This window comes from Zea mays, chromosome 3 (genome assembly GCF_902167145.1).
Source record: "Zea mays cultivar B73 chromosome 3, Zm-B73-REFERENCE-NAM-5.0, whole genome shotgun sequence".
NCBI lineage: Eukaryota > Viridiplantae > Streptophyta > Magnoliopsida > Poales > Poaceae > Zea > Zea mays.
This window is the reverse complement of record NC_050098.1, coordinates 99,149,061-99,166,307: the sequence shown is the minus strand read 5'-3', so window position 1 is coordinate 99,166,307 and position 17,247 is coordinate 99,149,061. Positions and strand designations below refer to the sequence as shown.

The 17,247-nt window shown below is 44.3% G+C and overlaps 1 long non-coding RNA gene across 1 annotated transcript; it reads left to right on the top strand.

Annotated features, from left to right (window-relative positions):
* Positions 1-15,326: 15,326 nt before the first annotated feature.
* On the top strand, positions 15,327-15,660 carry LOC103650433 (uncharacterized). Its single transcript, XR_564148.4, has 3 exons — positions 15,327-15,400; positions 15,497-15,555; positions 15,640-15,660. It is a non-coding gene; the product is annotated as an uncharacterized lncRNA (long non-coding RNA).
* The last annotated feature ends 1,587 nt before the right edge of the window (positions 15,661-17,247 follow it).

Sequence of the window (17,247 nt, the reverse complement as noted above, 5' to 3'; positions counted from 1 at the left end):
AGGAGCTTAGCACGGCCGTGGATAACTTGGAGGTGTACTGCAATACATTGCATGAGGAAGTTCATGAATTATATTCGCGACTGCACCCTGACGTACCTGCAGATCCCGTCGGAATAGGTGCTGGACCTTCTGGGACAGCAGGCGAAGCATTTGGTGTTTAACTAGATCTTTTCAAGCCCCCTCCTTCAATGAACCTGGCTGATGAATGGACTCCTACACCCGACAACGAAGCTGCTCACGATAATAAATGATAGCAGTAGTATAGTATAGAAATAGTGTTAACGTAGAATAGGTAATGTAGTCATGTTGTACTACGAGTTTGTAACATTACCTCTTATGTAATGTAAAATGATGGTATGTATCAGCATGTGATATTTTCCAAATATTTCTTTGCTTCAGATGCCATCCCGAACTCGTTCACATGATGGCGCGGGAACATCCTGTGGCCAAGATGATGCACCAAATCCACCGCCAGTTCCACCCACACTGGCCGAGGCTATCGCTACCTTGGTCACCGTGACCGCTGACAACACCCGCTTCCTTCGCGAAATGGCGGGACAACAACTGCAGCAGCAAGGCAGGAGAGCTTATCCGCAAGGATCCCGCGAAACATCATATTTGGATTTCTCGGAAACGCGTCCCCCACTATTCGTCAAGGCTAAAGATCCCCTTGAAGCCGACGAATGGATTCAGGTTATTGAGCAGAAGTTTGGGCTCCTCCGATGCACGGAGACTCAGAAGCCCTTGTTTGCGGCACAACAGTTAAGAGGCCCTGCCAGCACCTGGTGGGGAAACTATGTGGCTATTCAGCCTGCCGGCCATCAAGTTACCTGGGACGAATTTAAATTGGCATTTCGGGAGCACTACATTCTAGAAGGGGTGCTCCATATGAAGCAAGAAGAATTCATGAAGCTTAAACAAGGTGGAGATACTATTACATAGTATCTCAACAAGTTCAATCATTTGTCCCAGTACGACATTGATCAGGTCAACACTGACCTGAAGAAGAGAAATTGCTTTATGAGAGGCCTCAATGACCGGCTGCAGTGGAAGATGGCCACCTTCCTCGACCTCTCCTATAGCAGGGCTGTCAGCACGACGCTGGCAGTTGAAACCAAGTATTCAGGCCCAGGAAAGACAAAGGGCTATGGAGGTGACAGGTCCAACCAAGGGCTTGAAAAGCGACAAAGGTTGGTGATCCGACCTTTCAATCAAAACTGTTCTTCACCTTGTCCACCCTCCTACCCCTTTAAACATCCCTGTATTCATCTGCCCTGCTACTGCCCCCACCTCAAGAACTCAGCCGAGTGCCCCTGGTACTCGTTTCCCTGCACTCACGAGTTCATCTTTTGGTTGCTTCAATTGTGGGAAGTCTGGACACTTCATCAAAGACTGCCCATATCCGAGGCAGAACAACTCCAATAATCAGCAGAACCCAGGAAGTTCCAGTCAAGGCAAGGGAAACACTGCAAATAATGCAGCGGGCAAGAATATGAAGAAAACTGGGCGAATCTATTATACACAAGTGGCCACGACGCTGGTGGGAGAGCCGGTCATGATGGGTACGTTTCTCGTAGCCAATCACCCTGCAGTCATTCTTTTTGATTCTGGTGCTTCACATGCATTCATAAGCAAGAAGTTTGTGGAGAAATATTGCATTCCATGCATTGAATCAAGGAAAGGGTTCGTTATTCATTCGCCTGGGGGACAAATATTCACTAAAGAAATGGCTTTCCATGTGCCCGTAACATTGGCTGAACGGGACTTTTCTACAAATATGATTGTTCTAAAAGACCAAGATATAGATGTAATTCTGGGCATGAATTGGTTAGCCCAACACAAAGCTATCCTCAGCACTGATCTGAGAACCATCAGGTTGAGCTATGGCTAGAAAGAGGTTCTCTTGTCTATCCTTATAGCTATTCCAGCTAAACCATTTGACAGAGTTTATGAAGCCATCATACCGGAGATTCAAGATATTCCGGTAGTATGTGAGTTCTCGGACGTCTTTCCGGAAGATTTGCCTAGATTGCCTCCAAAGAGAGATGTAGAATTTGTGATTGAGTTGAAGCCCGGTACGACTCCTATTTCTAGAAGGTCGTACCGAATGCCTCCGAATGAATTGGCAGAGCTCAAGACACAATTACAAGATCTGCTAGAAAAGGGATTCATCCGACCAAGTTCTTCGCCATGGGGTTGTCCAGCCATCTTTGTCAAGAAGAAGGACCAAACGCTTCGGATGTGCGTGGATTACAGACCCCTTAATGAGGTCACAATCAAGAATAAGTACCCTCTTCCCCAGATTGATATCTTATTTGATCAGCTTACCGGAGCTCGGGTATTTTCCAAGATTAACCTCAGGTCGGGTTACCATCAGATTCGTATCCGACCCGAAGATATACCCAAGACCGCATTCACTACGCGATATGGATTATTTGAATATCTGGTTATGTCTTTTGGATTAACAAATGCTCCTTCCCACTTCACATATCTTATGAACTCGGTATTCATGCCCGAGTTGGATAAATTCGTGGTGGTGTTCATTGATGATATTTTGATATATTCCAAGAATGAAGAGGAGCATGCTCGACATTTGTGGATCGTATTAACGCGCTTAAGGGAGGATCAGCTATATGCTAAATTCAGTAAATGCGCGTTTTGGCTGGAGGAGATCCAATTTTTGGGACCCGTATTGTCTGCCAAGGGGATTGTGGTTGATCCTAGCAAAGTCAAGGATATTTTGGAGTGGAAACCCCCAACCACTGTACATCAAGTCCGAAGTTTCCTTGGACTGGCTGGTTATTACCGCCGTTTTATTCCAGATTTTTCCAAGCTTGTGAAGCCAATCACAAGTTTATTGAAGAACGATACTAAATTTAATTGGTCTTCAAAATGCAATGAAGCCTTCGAGCAGCTGAAGGTGTTATTAACCACTACTCCGGTATTAGCTCAACTGGACATTGAAAAGCCATTTGATATGTATTGTGATGCATCAGGCAGTGGTTTAGGTTGTGTCTTGATGCAAGAAGGCCGAGTTATAGCATACGCCTCAAGATAGTTGCACCGGCATGAGGAACATTATCCAACTCATGACCTGGAATTAGCTGCTGTGGTTCATGCCCTGAAAATATGGCGTCATTATCTACTGGGGAATATCTGTCATATCTATACAGATCATAAAAGCTTGAAGTACATCTTTACCCAGTCAGAGCTGAATATGAGGCAGAGGAGATGGCTTGAGCTGATTAAGGATTATGAATTGGAAATTCACTACCACCCAGGCAAGGCCAATGTAGTGGCAGATGCACTAAGTCGCAAGGCTTCCTGCCGTTATCTTACGATGAAGATTTCTGACATTACATTATGCCAAGAAATGGAGAAGTTGAACCTGGGGATGATTCAACTTGGAACTTCAAATGACTTGAAGCTTGAGTCGGTTCTTCTGCAAAGAATAATTGATGCACAAAGAAATGATGAGGGTATGAAACACCTTCATGAGAAAATGGAGGCCGATAAAGCCAACTGCTTCAGAAAAGATGATCAAGGCGTTGTATGGTTTAACAACCGCATAGTTGTGCCCAAGAATGATGAGATCCGCCAGGAAATTTTAGATGAAGCACATCTTAGTCGCTATTCTATTCATCCCGAAAGCACTAAGATGTATCATGATCTAAAGCAGCATTATTGGTGGACGAAGATGAAGATTGACATTGCACGCTATGTGGCGAGATGCGACACTTGCAGACGTGTCAAGGCCATACATATGAAAACTGCTGGTCCATTGCAATCATTACCTATCCCAACCTAGAAATGGGAGCATATAAGCATGGACTTTATTGTGGGATTACCCAGGACAACAAAAGGGTTTGACTCTATTTGGGTTATAGTTGATCGACTTACTAAGATAGCCCATTTTCTGCCCGTCAAGACAGATCATCCAATTGTTGTCTATGCCCAGTTATATATTGCTTGTATTCTTAGTCTACATGGGATTCCAAAGACCATAGTGTCGGACCGTGGGCCGCAATTTGTAGCCAAGTTTTGGGAAGCGCTTCATAAATCCCTGGGTACCAAGATGCTTCACAGTTCGGCCTACCATCCTCAAACCAGTGGGCAGACTGAGAGAGTAAATCAAATACTTGAAGATATGTTGCGAGCATGTGTTTTGGAATTCCCATAGAAATGGGATGACTGTTTACCATTAGCGGAGTTCTCATACAACAATAGCTATCAAGAGAGCATCAAGATGGCACCCTTTGAAGCTTTGTATGGACGACGGTGTCGTACTCTGTTAAACTGGTCTGAACTAGGTGAAAGTTTTTTTTTCAGGCCTGATATGGTAAAAGAAACGGAAGAGAAGGTTCAACGAATAATTCATAATTTGAAAGAAGCCCAAGCTCGACAGAAGAATTATGCAGACAAACGACGCAAACCCTTGTACTTTCAAGTTGAAGATTATGTCTACCTGAAAGTCTCACCAATGAAGGGTGTATCTCGTTTCGGGGTAAAGGGGAAGCTTGCACCCCGGTACATTGGCCCTTTTCCTATCCTTGAAAGATATGGACCAGTGGCATACTGACTCCAATTACCCGAAACATTGTCTGCTGTGCATAATGTGTTCCAAGTATCTCAATTGAAGAAGTGTCTTCGGGTTCTAGATCGAACCGTTGAAGTGACAGATGTTGCCTTAGAACCAAACTTGACATATTTCGAACATCCTATTCGAGTCTTGGATCAAAAGGACAGGATTACCCGAAGGAGAACTCTCAAGTTTTATAAGATACAGTGGAACCAACACACGGAAGATGAGGCTACATGGGAAACTCAAGATTTTCTAGAAAAGAATTTCCTAGACTTTTTAGCTTCATGTAAATTATGAAATATGTACAATTGTTGTAAAGGAGGAATAAACCCCGACACCCCTGCCTTGTACAAGAAAGAAGGAAATGAAAATATGTCGCGTTTCCTTTTCCATTACTTACCCTAGGACTTTAAAATCTCGGGACGAGATTCTTTTATGGGGGAAGGATGTAACACCCCTGGTGTTACTGCCACTAAAACTTGAGCATAACATCATGAGCATTAGCATATCATGTGCTTGTTACATTTAGAATGCATTCACTAGGCAAAAATTTCAAACAAGTTGTGTTGATGTGCCCGGTCATGGGTAAAACCCTAGAGTAGGGTACTTAACCCTAAACTGGGCTCAGAAGAGTAAACAAAGCCTAAATAAAAGAAAACTTCAAAATTTATTAGTAATGATCATAAAATGTCACCATTAATGGACTTAAGTGGCATCCAAACCCTAGAAGTACCAAAACCCTAAATAGACCCCTGGAAAACCCTGGACTGAAACCCTAGGGGGTTATATGCAAAAGTTGCCCACTTTTGGACCTAAGTGCAAAAACCATGGAATTAGGGTACCTCAAGTCATATGGTTCTCATTTTTGAAGACTTGCAAAAGAAACCATGAGATTTGGGCCTAAATGCAAAAAGGCCACTCTTGTGATCATATGGCTAAGTCTGAAAATCAGTGCATTTGGACCAACTTTAGAACCCTGTATCTTTCAAATTATGAGGAATTTTCCTAGGGTCAACACATCAAACTTATATAGTTATCATAGGAGGAGAAATTTGATTAAGTGACTAAGCACTGATGCTGTATAAAAAGTGGAGTAAAAGGGGCCAAAATTATTGTTGTCAGTCACCTTATGGCCTGAATTTTTATTAGCAGTGAGAATTGATCAACTTGGAACTTGATTCTTGTTCAAAGGAGTGAGAAGATGAGCCAGATCATAATAGCGTAATTGTTGCTGGTTTATAGAGCTACAAATCTCTTACAGGAAGATTAGCAAGTGCTCACATAAAAATTAAAGATCTTGGCGCTTCCTTTTGCTCTGTCAGGCGCTTCAAACAGAGATTCCAATGGTATAGTAGCAGAAATATCTCTGATACAGAGCATCTCTCCGCCGGTGACCCTTCGCTGTGATTGACGTCGATCGTCGTGATTCGTGCGCCGTGACTTGCGCATAACCATGGACAAGGAAAGATCTCAACTCGGGAAAGGGATAGAGACTTATCGTCGGACTGTTCACCGTGACACTTGCCGCGCATTGGACAGAGGTGTCCTTGTCGGAGTTCGCCATCGATCGTAGTCGCGCCACGTGCTTAGAAGATCTACCACGTCGCAGTAGATGTTCGTAGGAGGTCAGTTCGTCGCCAGAGGCATTACCCCGGGGAACACCACGATAGTTCACACCACGATAGTTCACGCCAGTGACTCACCTCTCCTCTCGGCCGCCGGTCTCCCCTTTCAAAATTGGACACCACCGCTTAGCGCCCTTATAAATTGATGGTCTGGTCTGTTGCGCCAGGTTATCACGAAGCCAGAGCACCCATTCCCACCTTCAATTAGCCACCATAGACGGAGAATTTCATTCTTCCCCCAAATCATCTATCTGCGCCACCGTGAGACGTCGGGCTGTGACCAGCCGCTTCCAGGTCCACCCTCGCTCTTCTAGTCCATGTTTCAGCACCTACACATGCTTGCGATCGTCATCTGCTCGACCCATTGAGCTTGACCCCACTTAATCAACCGGAACATCTTGGTCTGTGTACGGTGTTCGCCTTCACCGTGGTCAGGCAAATCCAGGGTCGGATTAATCCAATTAGAACCTGTTCTAGGGTCGCCTCGGGTCAGTAATACTCACCCCATAGTTAATTTGGGCAGCCGCCATCAGTCTTGACCGGTCCGAGCAGCTGGGTGGTCGGCGGTGAGCGCGCCGTGGCCTAGGGGTCGAGTTAGAGAAGAAACAGAACTAGAAGGGGGTTTTTGTAAGGTGTCAGTGACACAGGGAATAGTCCATTGGACGCTGTTCAAGTTATTTAAAACGTCAAGGGCCTTTTCGCAAGACCGGCAGCGCGGGCGCGGGCGCGCGCGACTTTGCCTGGGCATGGGTCAGATTGGGCCGGTTTCAGCCCAACACTATAGAATCTTTTTCTTTTTCCTTTTCTACCAGAGTTAGAGAATTCCTAGAAAATTATAGAAAATTGCTAAAAATACCAGACCAATTTTGCTAGGCTCCTGATTTTCTATAGTATTTAATAAAAATAGTTTTATAATTTTTGTCCAAATAAGGAATTATGGAGTATTTAAAATAGTTAAAACCTATACTCCTAGAATTTTAGAAATTGTTTAATGACTTCAAAAATCACTAAACTTTTTGGGTAAGCGTAAAATAATATTTAGAAGCCTTGGGTAAAGTTTGGTATGATTTGAACCATGTTTGGTACCTAGAACCCAAAACCCTAGTCTCCTGCCCTATTAACTTCACTATAGACTCAAAAAACCCTAATTTCCCGGAGATCCGTGAAGGAAAATTATATTCAAGACCTAAGATAATATACTTTTATTATCTTTGCATTTTCATGAGCATTACATGAGCATTCATGATTATATATGGATATATATAGAAAACGAAGAAGAGATAGAAGTTGAAGAAGCAAGGACTACACCACCACCACCTGAAGAACCCCAGGCAGAAACTGCTTTTATTTTGACATCTATGGAGCAGAGCCTGACTCACCTATAACACAAGGCAATCCCCGGTGCATTTGCCACCTCCTTGTTATTTTAAAATCTTTCTTACTTGCTTGATGCATTAGGTGGTAGGAGTTGTGTGCTAAACCAGTTGCTGCATTTCCTTCCTTGAGGATTTGATTACCTTTCCTTAATCCCTGTTTTACAAAAAGGTTTTTCTTATGCTTAGCTTTGCTCTAGAAAAACAAAATGTTTTTGTTTTGACAAAAGATGATGCTTCAAGTGGGTGGGATGTTTTCAAAAATAAAACTTGATGGTGGATCCATCATGGCCATGATGGGTTCAACATTGGAAAGATGTACCTCTGCCAGGTACCAAACTTTGGGTTAAATGATAAAGCTGAGACCGGCGGGTGACTTGCACGAGAAGAGAGTCTTGGTGTAGTGTCTCCGTCTGAGTCGATTAAGGACCATCTCGATGTAGGCCTACTGACTGAGGAACCTTTAACTGGTCACATGCCTCATCATGGGTAAGCTTTGCCTCAGGCAGACTAATACCATAATAAGATAACACACAATGGGAGTGGAGAGATGGTGAGAGTAGCGTGTACCCTCCATGGCAAGAGACTAGACGGTGGTGTATCTGTGCTCTCGGTTCGCGTGAACCTGATCTGGTCTTAAGAACCCCGGTGGAGAGTTGACATATGCAAGGGTTAAGTGCTACATATGTCGTGTGATTGGAGATCCTCAGCTGAGTATTAATCGATTCGGATCGCTGTTACTTCTCGGACATGAAGACTTGGTCACTGACTTACACGTAGCATTCCAGTGAAATAGAAGGGTTGATAAGAAATTGGCTAGTATAGGTCAAGTGATTGAACTAGGGTAGAACGAACTCTAGAATCAGGTAATGACTTAACTTGCTAATAAAACTAGATTTTTAAGGATCCATTATTAGTAAGCATTTTTACAAACAAGAGTCTTGATTCTTGATTAAGCCTTCCCTTGACTCCCTTAAAGCCAGCATACCCTTGCGAGTCTTTATTTTGATGGGTAAGACTTGCGAAAGTACACTTCGTACTCAGGGCTTTGTCCCATGTTGTTTTAGGTGATGAAGCAGCAAAAATTTCTTTCTTTTATTCCAAGGTGGTGCCTAAGGAAGAAAATCAAGACTGAAGCCTCGGGAGGAAGTGTCCTCCTTTAAGAAAAACTTTTTACTGTTTTTCGGGAGGGGGTTTTGCCTCCCAAGTTATGTAATAATATTACTCCAGCACTCCTATATTTGCCCTGGTCTGTAATAATATTGCTCTTTCTATACTTTATGACAAAGTAAGTTATTGTAACTGCTTCCGCATACTCGTTCCTCCGATGTGTTCTAATGTCTGCGTGACAGGTGAAACGCTCTTGGGCAAGGTAAAGAATTCAGATACCGAACTTGTCAGGTGATCAGGTGCACCTGCAGGATTGTCTGAAGTCCGATTGACAAGGACAACTATAGGTGGGCCTAATGACTTGGGAGGTTCCGTCACAAACTCTAGTACTTTAAATTGGGGTTTTCCTATTTATTGTATTTCTTCTGTGACTCACCTTCGTGTGGGTTTGTGGTATTTGATCCTAGATGAGTGGCTTTATCAGACTAGATCTGAGGGACTGACGGATTATTCTGATTTAAGTGTGTTGCAGCCTCTAAGGCGTAACTGAGGCACTTAAGCTGGAATAATTCGGGCAGTTCCGCCACAGCTGGTATCGGAGCAAATACCCCCATAGAGAAAGCAATAAACCATGAATACCAACTTTCAAAAATCTAAAACTTTCTTAGAAACCAGTAATTGAATCGTCAGGACTAGAACGGTAGACCTAGGATGAAAGGCCTTAGGAATAGTGGGAGAAATAAGTGGCTAATTAAGTAGGCCCTGTGGGCTAGTCCTTTGCTTTTTAAAAGGATGCCCTAAGAGCACCCTTTTGTTTGGAGAGGAGACATTATTTTCAGCATGCATGCATTATAAAACTAAAAGGATTAGAAATTAAAGAAGTAAAAATTTGAGCTAACCCACTTCCTTTAAAACCACCCAAGCTCTTTTATTTTCTTTCTTCCACCATAATCTTCACATCTGATACCCTTCCGCAGATGACTTCACCTACCCCCGCCAGTGGAGGAGACACTCGTTTCAGTTCCGATTTCCTTTCTCACGAGGGTTTTCCTTCCATCTTGTGGGAGGTGCTCAACTCCACCGGTTACCCTACGCCCCTTTGTACACGGTGCAGCTGTACGAGGAGCATCGGGTGCCACGTTGCCGAGTCTGGCTGACTCTGGAGGCTCATCCCCTTCTGCCAGGTTGGCATTCCCTTGACTCCGAGACGATTGGATTCAGGACGGACGACACCACCGAAGCTGCAGCTATGAAGACTCTGACGAATTTCTGTGGCTACCATCCCCTGGAGATGGTAATGCACCCACTGGGACACTTCCCTGCTGAGAAGAAGGACGACCCCATGTGGTGTAACAGTGTGAGCCATGTGAAGGACGTATGGGCGATGTATCCTGACTTGGTTGGGAGGATCACCGTTCAGTGCATGAGTGCGCTGTACCGCCTTCAGGCCCTGCAGAGTGACGCTATGGCACATCTTGCCAACCTCGCTCAAACCACCAAGCTCACCCTTGACAGCCGAGAGGACTTCGTAGTCGACTTGTCCTCAGAACTGGTAGAGAAGGACCTACAGGTAGAGAGGTTGAGCCAGTGCATCACCACCCTGGAGCAGCAGGTGGAAATCCAGGACAACACCATCGATGTCCTGGAAAACCAGCTCCATGATGAGCAACAGGAACTTGAAGAAGCCGATGACCACATGGACATGCACCACTTAGAGATGGAGGCCAATGAGGCCGGAAGCGAGGGAGAAGAGGCTCCCGAGGAGTTAGGACCAGCTCCTGGTGCCAATGCGACTGCCTCCGTGATGCCCCCTTCACCCGTATCCAGTGTCGCTTCCACTACTCAGGGTTGATGAATCGTTTTGATGCTTTAGGAGGATAGAAACCTACGCGAGCTTAGTTAATGACAAATTTTGGACTAGGCTTACGGGTACTTTCCCCTAATTGATGTAACCCAGGAGAACTTTTGAGATCAGTGGAATGTTTGTAACCATGTTATCCTCCTTCAAACTTAATGTTATGACTATGGCAATTTCCTTCCATATGAGATAAAAGCATGCTGTTCGAAATTGTGATAACAATGGCAACAATCTCTGTTTTCAGATGGCAGCTAGGCAGCGCCGCGGGCATAACGAGCAAGTTCCCTCGCCGCCTCCCCCAGCTCCCACGGTGCAGGAGCTGATGGCTCAGCAAAACAAAATTCTGCGACAGCTCTTGCAGCGCCAGCCCCACCCTCAGCAGCATGGTGGAGGCCAGCCGCAGCGACCTCCGGCCGCGGCGACCTACCAGGAGATCCTGAGTACGCAGCCACCCCTGTTCACCAAGGCAGAGGATTCGTTGGACGCTAACGTGTGGTTGCACATCGTGGAGTCCAAGTTTCCCCTCCTCACGGGAGACTACCTTGATGACACCAAGGCTCGCTTCACTGCGCAGCAGCTTAGTAGACCTGCTCAGACTTGATGGGACCATTTCCGTGCCATGCTACCTGCTGGTAATGAAGTTTCTTAGGAGGAATTCAAGACTGTTTTCAGAGGACACCACATCCCAGCTGGAATTCTTGATCGCAAGCTAAATGAATTTCTGGCACTAAATCAAGGAACCCGCACGGTATTGTAGTATGCTCAGGCCTTCAATGACCTGTGCTAGTACGCATGTTATCATGATGATTCTGATGAGAAGAAGAGACACTGCTTCTGCAGGGGTCTCAACACCAAATTGCGTGAGCGTCTCAACACTGTTCGGGCTGATAGCTTCAATGAGTTGGTCAACCTGGCCATCTCCCAGGAGGATTGTATTGTAGCTCACCGGGCAGAGAAGAAGAGGAAGGCACCTTTGTCAGCACCCTCCGCTCAACCCCACAGGTTCAGGATTGTTTCCCACAATCAGAGCAGAGGATTTCAGCAGCAAGCAGGCAGATGGGTGATCAGGCCACCTCAGCAGCAGCAGCAGCCAGCACCCAATCGTTTTCCAGCTCCCGCTCCAAGGAACAACCAACCTCCACAGCAACAGCAGTTCCGCCAGGGAAATGGGAACAAGTGCTTCACTTGTGGCAATGTGGGTCACTATGCCAAGAATTGCCCAAGGAATCAACAAAGGCATATGCCAGCACCAAATCAAGACAAGGGAAGAAAGCAGAAGGTGCAAGTCAGGCAAGGGAAGCTCAACTTCACTACTCTGGAGGAGTTACCTGAAGGAGCCCCCGTCATGACTTGTATCTTTTCAGTTTATAATCAACCTGCATTAATTATGTTTGATTCTGGTGCATCTCATAGCTTCATTAGCCAGAAGTTCAGTGCTAAGTGTCAATTGCCTCTCTATCTTACCCGAGGATCTTTTATGATCGCAACGCCAGGAGGCAAGGTTGCATCAAACCACTTACACCAAAGTGTGCCTATTCAGCTGGGAAGCCACATTGTCAAAACCACCCTCCTTGTTCTAGGATTAGAGAATGTGGACATTATTCTGGGAGCCAATTGGATGACCCGACACCAAGTAGTGCTAGATGTAGCCAGTCGCATCGTTGAAATCAAATCCCCAATCAGTGAGAGTTTCACCTTACTTCTGCCTAGCCAAGATTCTACTCGATCATGTGCTTTTGCTATGATGGAGTTACCCCTGAAGAAGATTCCAGTGGTCTGTGAGTCTGCGGATGTTTTTCCGGATGAATTACCAGGAATGTCACCAGACTGGGATATTGAATCCGCCATCGAATTGCAACTGGGAACGACACCTATTTCCATGATACCTTACCGGATGCCACCCACTGAGTTGGCAAAGCTGAAGAAGCAATTGTAAGAATTGCTGGACAAAGGTTTTATCCGCCCAAGTACTTCGCCTTGGGGATGTCCAGCCTTGTTTGTGAAGAAGAAAGATGAAAGCTTGAGGTTGTGCATAGATTACCGCCCACTTAATGCGGGAACTATCAAGAACAAGTATCCTTTGCCTCGTATTGATGTTCTTTTCGACCAATTGGTGGGAGCCAAAGTGTTTTCCAAGATAGACCTTCGTTTCGGCTATCATCAGATCAAGATACGAGCAAGTGATATTCCGAAGCCTGCCTTCTCAACCAGATATGGGTTGTATGAATATCTGGTAATGTCATTTGGGCTAACTAATGCACCAGCATACTTCATGTATCTAATGAACTCGGTGTTCATGCCCGAACTGGACAAGTTCGTGGTGGTTTTCATCGATGATATCTTGGTGTACTCAAAGAGCGAAGAAGAACATGTCGGTCATTTGCATGTAGTGCTTCAACGTCTACGAGAGCACCGTCTTTATGCCAAGTTGTCAAAATGTGATTTTTGGCTAAAGGAAATCAAATTCTTGGGTCACACTATCTCTCAGGCAGGCATAGTTGTTGATCCTGATAAGGTGCAAGAGTAGGGATGGCAGTGGGTACGGTTATGGGCAAATAATCGCGGTTATTTACCCGTCGGGTACGGATATGGTGGGTTTTCGTATCCGTGGGTACGGGTATGGATATTATATAGTATCCGCGGGTAATAATTTCGCGGGTATGGATATAGGCTATCCATATCCGTCACCCGTTGGGCATATGATATGTGGACCCAGATCCTATTCTCCAAATCTCCAATCCCATGCGCCTGCCGCCAGCTTCGTGGGCGTGGGCCGTGACTCCGTGAGCGAGCTGCGAGGCTTGCGAGCAATAGCCAACAGCCAAGAACTCAAAGTCTCAAACTCAACAAGTCCTAACCCTAGCCCCGGTAGCCGCCACCGCCAGGCTCTACGACTATGGCCATCCACCGGTCCACCGCTCTACGCGACGGCTCCACCGCTCGGCTGCTCCAGCCTCCAGCGGCCTCCAGGCTCCAGCAGATCCCGGAAGCACCGACCAGCGACCACGGTCCACGGCGAGTCGGCGAGCAGACAGCACAGGCGCACAGCAGTGACGGCGAGCAGACAGCACAGGCGCACAGCCTCCGCGCATCCGCGGTCCGCGTCCGGTCGTGCAGCCGCGCAGGTTAGTTCGTTAGTGCTTTTGCCCTTGCATCATTTGTTTGCCCTGCACACAGTGACACAGCACACTCAATTATACAGATTGTGAGGCGTTGCTTTTTTGTTTGCCACCCACACTAGGCCTTCTCTAATTATACAGATTGTGATGTCAACTCCCAACGAAAATAGCAACACTCAATTTCAACCTCCGTCATCTCAAGCATCTGTTGAGGGTGGAAGTGGGCTTCCAGAGAATGTGATAAATGTTGAACAAGATGGTGATGAGGATGATGATGAAGTAGAAGAAAATGGGAGAAAAAGAAAATTGAAATCTGCAGTGTGGAATGAATTCAAGAGGGTAAAGGTTGGAGATGTTTGGAAGGCAAAGTGTAATTATTGTTCAAAGAAGCTTTCAGGTGTAACAAAGAATGGTACATCTCATTTGAAAGCCCATCTAGAGACATGCATCTATCGAAAGAGGAATCCTATAGATAAGGTACAAAGCTCTTTGACATTCACATCTAGTAGCGAACAAGGACAAGTGTCGGTGGAGAAGTATGTTTTCAACCAAGATGTGGCGAGAAAGGCCCTTGCTGAAATGGTTGTTTTGCATGAATATCCATTGTCCATTGTGGATCATGTTGGTTTTAGAAGGTACTCAAGTACTCTTCAATCGATGTTTAAGATGATCACTAGAAACACTTTGAAGAATGACATCATTGGGATTTATGAGATTGAGAAGAAGAAGGCCTTGAGCTTTATGCAGAAGAATAATGCAAGAATTGCAATAACGACTGATATGTGGACAACTAAGAATCAAAAGAAAGGCTATATGAATGTTACCGGACATTTTATTGACCAAGGATGGCAGCTTCGAAGTTGTATTTTGAGGTACCTTGCTGTCCTTTAGCTATTAATTGACATACCTTGTTGTCCTTTAGCTATTAATTGATATACCATGTTGTATGCCTGTATTTTTATATGTAGGTTCATTTATGTTCCATCTCCACATACTGCTGAAGCACTTAGTGATGTTCTTATGAAATGTTTAATGGATTGGCACATTGATAAGAACATATCTACCTTAACCCTTGATAATTGTTCCACTAATGATGCACTCATCACATTGATGAATCGAAAGTTGAGAGGAAAGAAACCTTTGTTGGGTGGCAAGCTGTTGCATATGCGTTGCTCCGCGCACATATTAAATTTAATTGTCAAAGATGGTTTGGAAGTAATGGGTAGTGGGATTGAAAAGATTAGAAATAGTGTTGCATTTTGGTATGCTACTCCTAAAAGACATGAGAGATTCCAAAAATAGCAGCACAAGTTAATGTTGAATGCAACAAGAAATTGTCACTTGATTGCAAAACTAGATGGAACTCTACTTATATCATGCTCAGTGTTGCTATTTGTTACAAAGAGGCTTTTGATCGTTTGGCTGAATGTGAAAGAGCTTATGTTTTTTCTCCAAGTGAGGATGAATGGAAGTTTGCTAGTGAAGTTTGCGATAGGTTGAAATTGTTCTATGAAATTACAGAATTGTTTTCTCGAACACAATATGTAACATCTAATGACTTCTAAGGATGATAGCCCGTGACATATTTGCTATTCCTGTTACAACTATCGCTTCAGAGTCTGCTTTTAGTACTAGTGGTAGAGTGCTAAGTGATCATCAAAGTCGACTTACTCCCAAAACTTTAGAGGTTTTGATGTGTGCACAAAATTGGCTTCGTGTTGGTCAAGCAAAAGGTACAAACAATAATCTTTAAAATTATTGTATGTTGTTGTAACTTGTATGTTTTGATTTCAGTTTACTCTCATTTGTTATACTCTCACTTATTGTAGGAAAAGAAGATTATATGGGTTTGTGGACTTGTCTTGAAGATATACAAGAAGAACTTGTGGTATGTTGTAAGAACTAGCATATTCTTTTCTGATAATTACCATGACTTCATGATATATCTATAACTAATTATATATCATTGTAGGAACTCTCCTTTGGATTCTCCATGATGCCAAATGAAGATATTTGAAGGAAAATTCACAAGATGTCAAATGAAGTTGAATGCCATTCAGCCATGCTCATTACAATAATTTGTTGTTGCATTTGGAAACTATGTATGACTGTAATTTCATTCCAAGAACATGTTTTATGATGTATTGTAGTGTCTTTGCTACTTCTACTACTTGCTATGGACTATGTCACTATGGTGAAATGTTGTTGTAAGCCTAAAATGTTATCTATTTATGTTGTTGGAATGTTGAAATTATTGTTTGAATGTTGAAATTATTTCTGGTACAATGGTATTGGAATGTTGCTGAAATTTTAGTGGGCGGGCGGGCGGGTAACGGATATCCGTTGGATAACGGATACCCGGCGGGTACGGGTACGGATACAGATCCATACCCATGAGCGTAAATGGGTATGGGTATCGGTTTGGTTTTATCTCGTGGGTATGGATACGCGAACCATATATCCGCGTTCTACCTGCCCGATTGCCATCCCTATGCAAGAGGTGATGAACTGGAAACCGCCAACAACTATCCGTCAGATTCGAAGTTTTCTGGGATTAGCTGGTTATTATCGAAGATTCATTCCGGATTTCTCTCGAACTGCAAAGCCCATGACTGAACTGTTGAAGAAGGGAGCCAAATTTGTTTGGGGTCAGAAGTGCAAAGATGCCTTCCATGCATTGAGGCAACATCTGACCACAGCACCGGTGTTAGTGCAACCCGACAGCGGCAAGCCATTTGATGTGTACTGTGATGCCTCGGGCACTGGACTGGGTTGTGTTTTGATGCAAGACAACCAAGTCATTGCTTACGCATCAAGAGCACTCAGGACTCATGAGCAAAATTATCCCACTCATGACTTGGAGTTAGCAGCCGTGGTCCATGCATTGAAAATATGGAGACACTATTTGATGGGAACCCACTGCAACATCTTCACAGATCATAAGAGCCTTAAGTATATCTTTACTCAGGCTGATCTCAACATGAGACTGAGAAGATGGCTAGTGTTGATCAAGGACTATGACCTGGAGGTACATTATCACTCAGGGAAAGCCAATGTGGTAGGAGATGCCTTGAGTCGGAAATCGCAATGTAACTGTGTTATGATGGATTCTCGCATCAACACCCTATGTGATGAGTTGAGTAAAATGAAGATTGAAGTGATTTCTTCTGGTACTTTGTCTCACATTTCCATTGAGCCAACTTTGCAAGACCAGATCGTTGTGGCCCAACTCAGTGACAAGGGAGTGCAAATTATTAAAAAGAACCTTGATGTGAAGACAAAGAAGTATAAATGTTTCTGCCAAGATGGAAAGGGTATATTGTGGTTTGAAAGCAAATTGGTAGTTCCTAAAAATAAGGATCTCAAGAAGAAAATCTTGGATGAGGCCCATCTCTACAAATTCTCCATGCATCCAGGAAGCACCAAAATGTACCATGATCTGAAGCCCTTGTATTGGTGGACCAGAATGAAGAGGGAGATAGCCCAATATGTAGCAGAATGTGACACATGTCAGAGGATAAAGGCAAGCCACTTGAAATCAGTTGGAGCCTTGCAACCCCTATCTATACCTTCGTGGAAA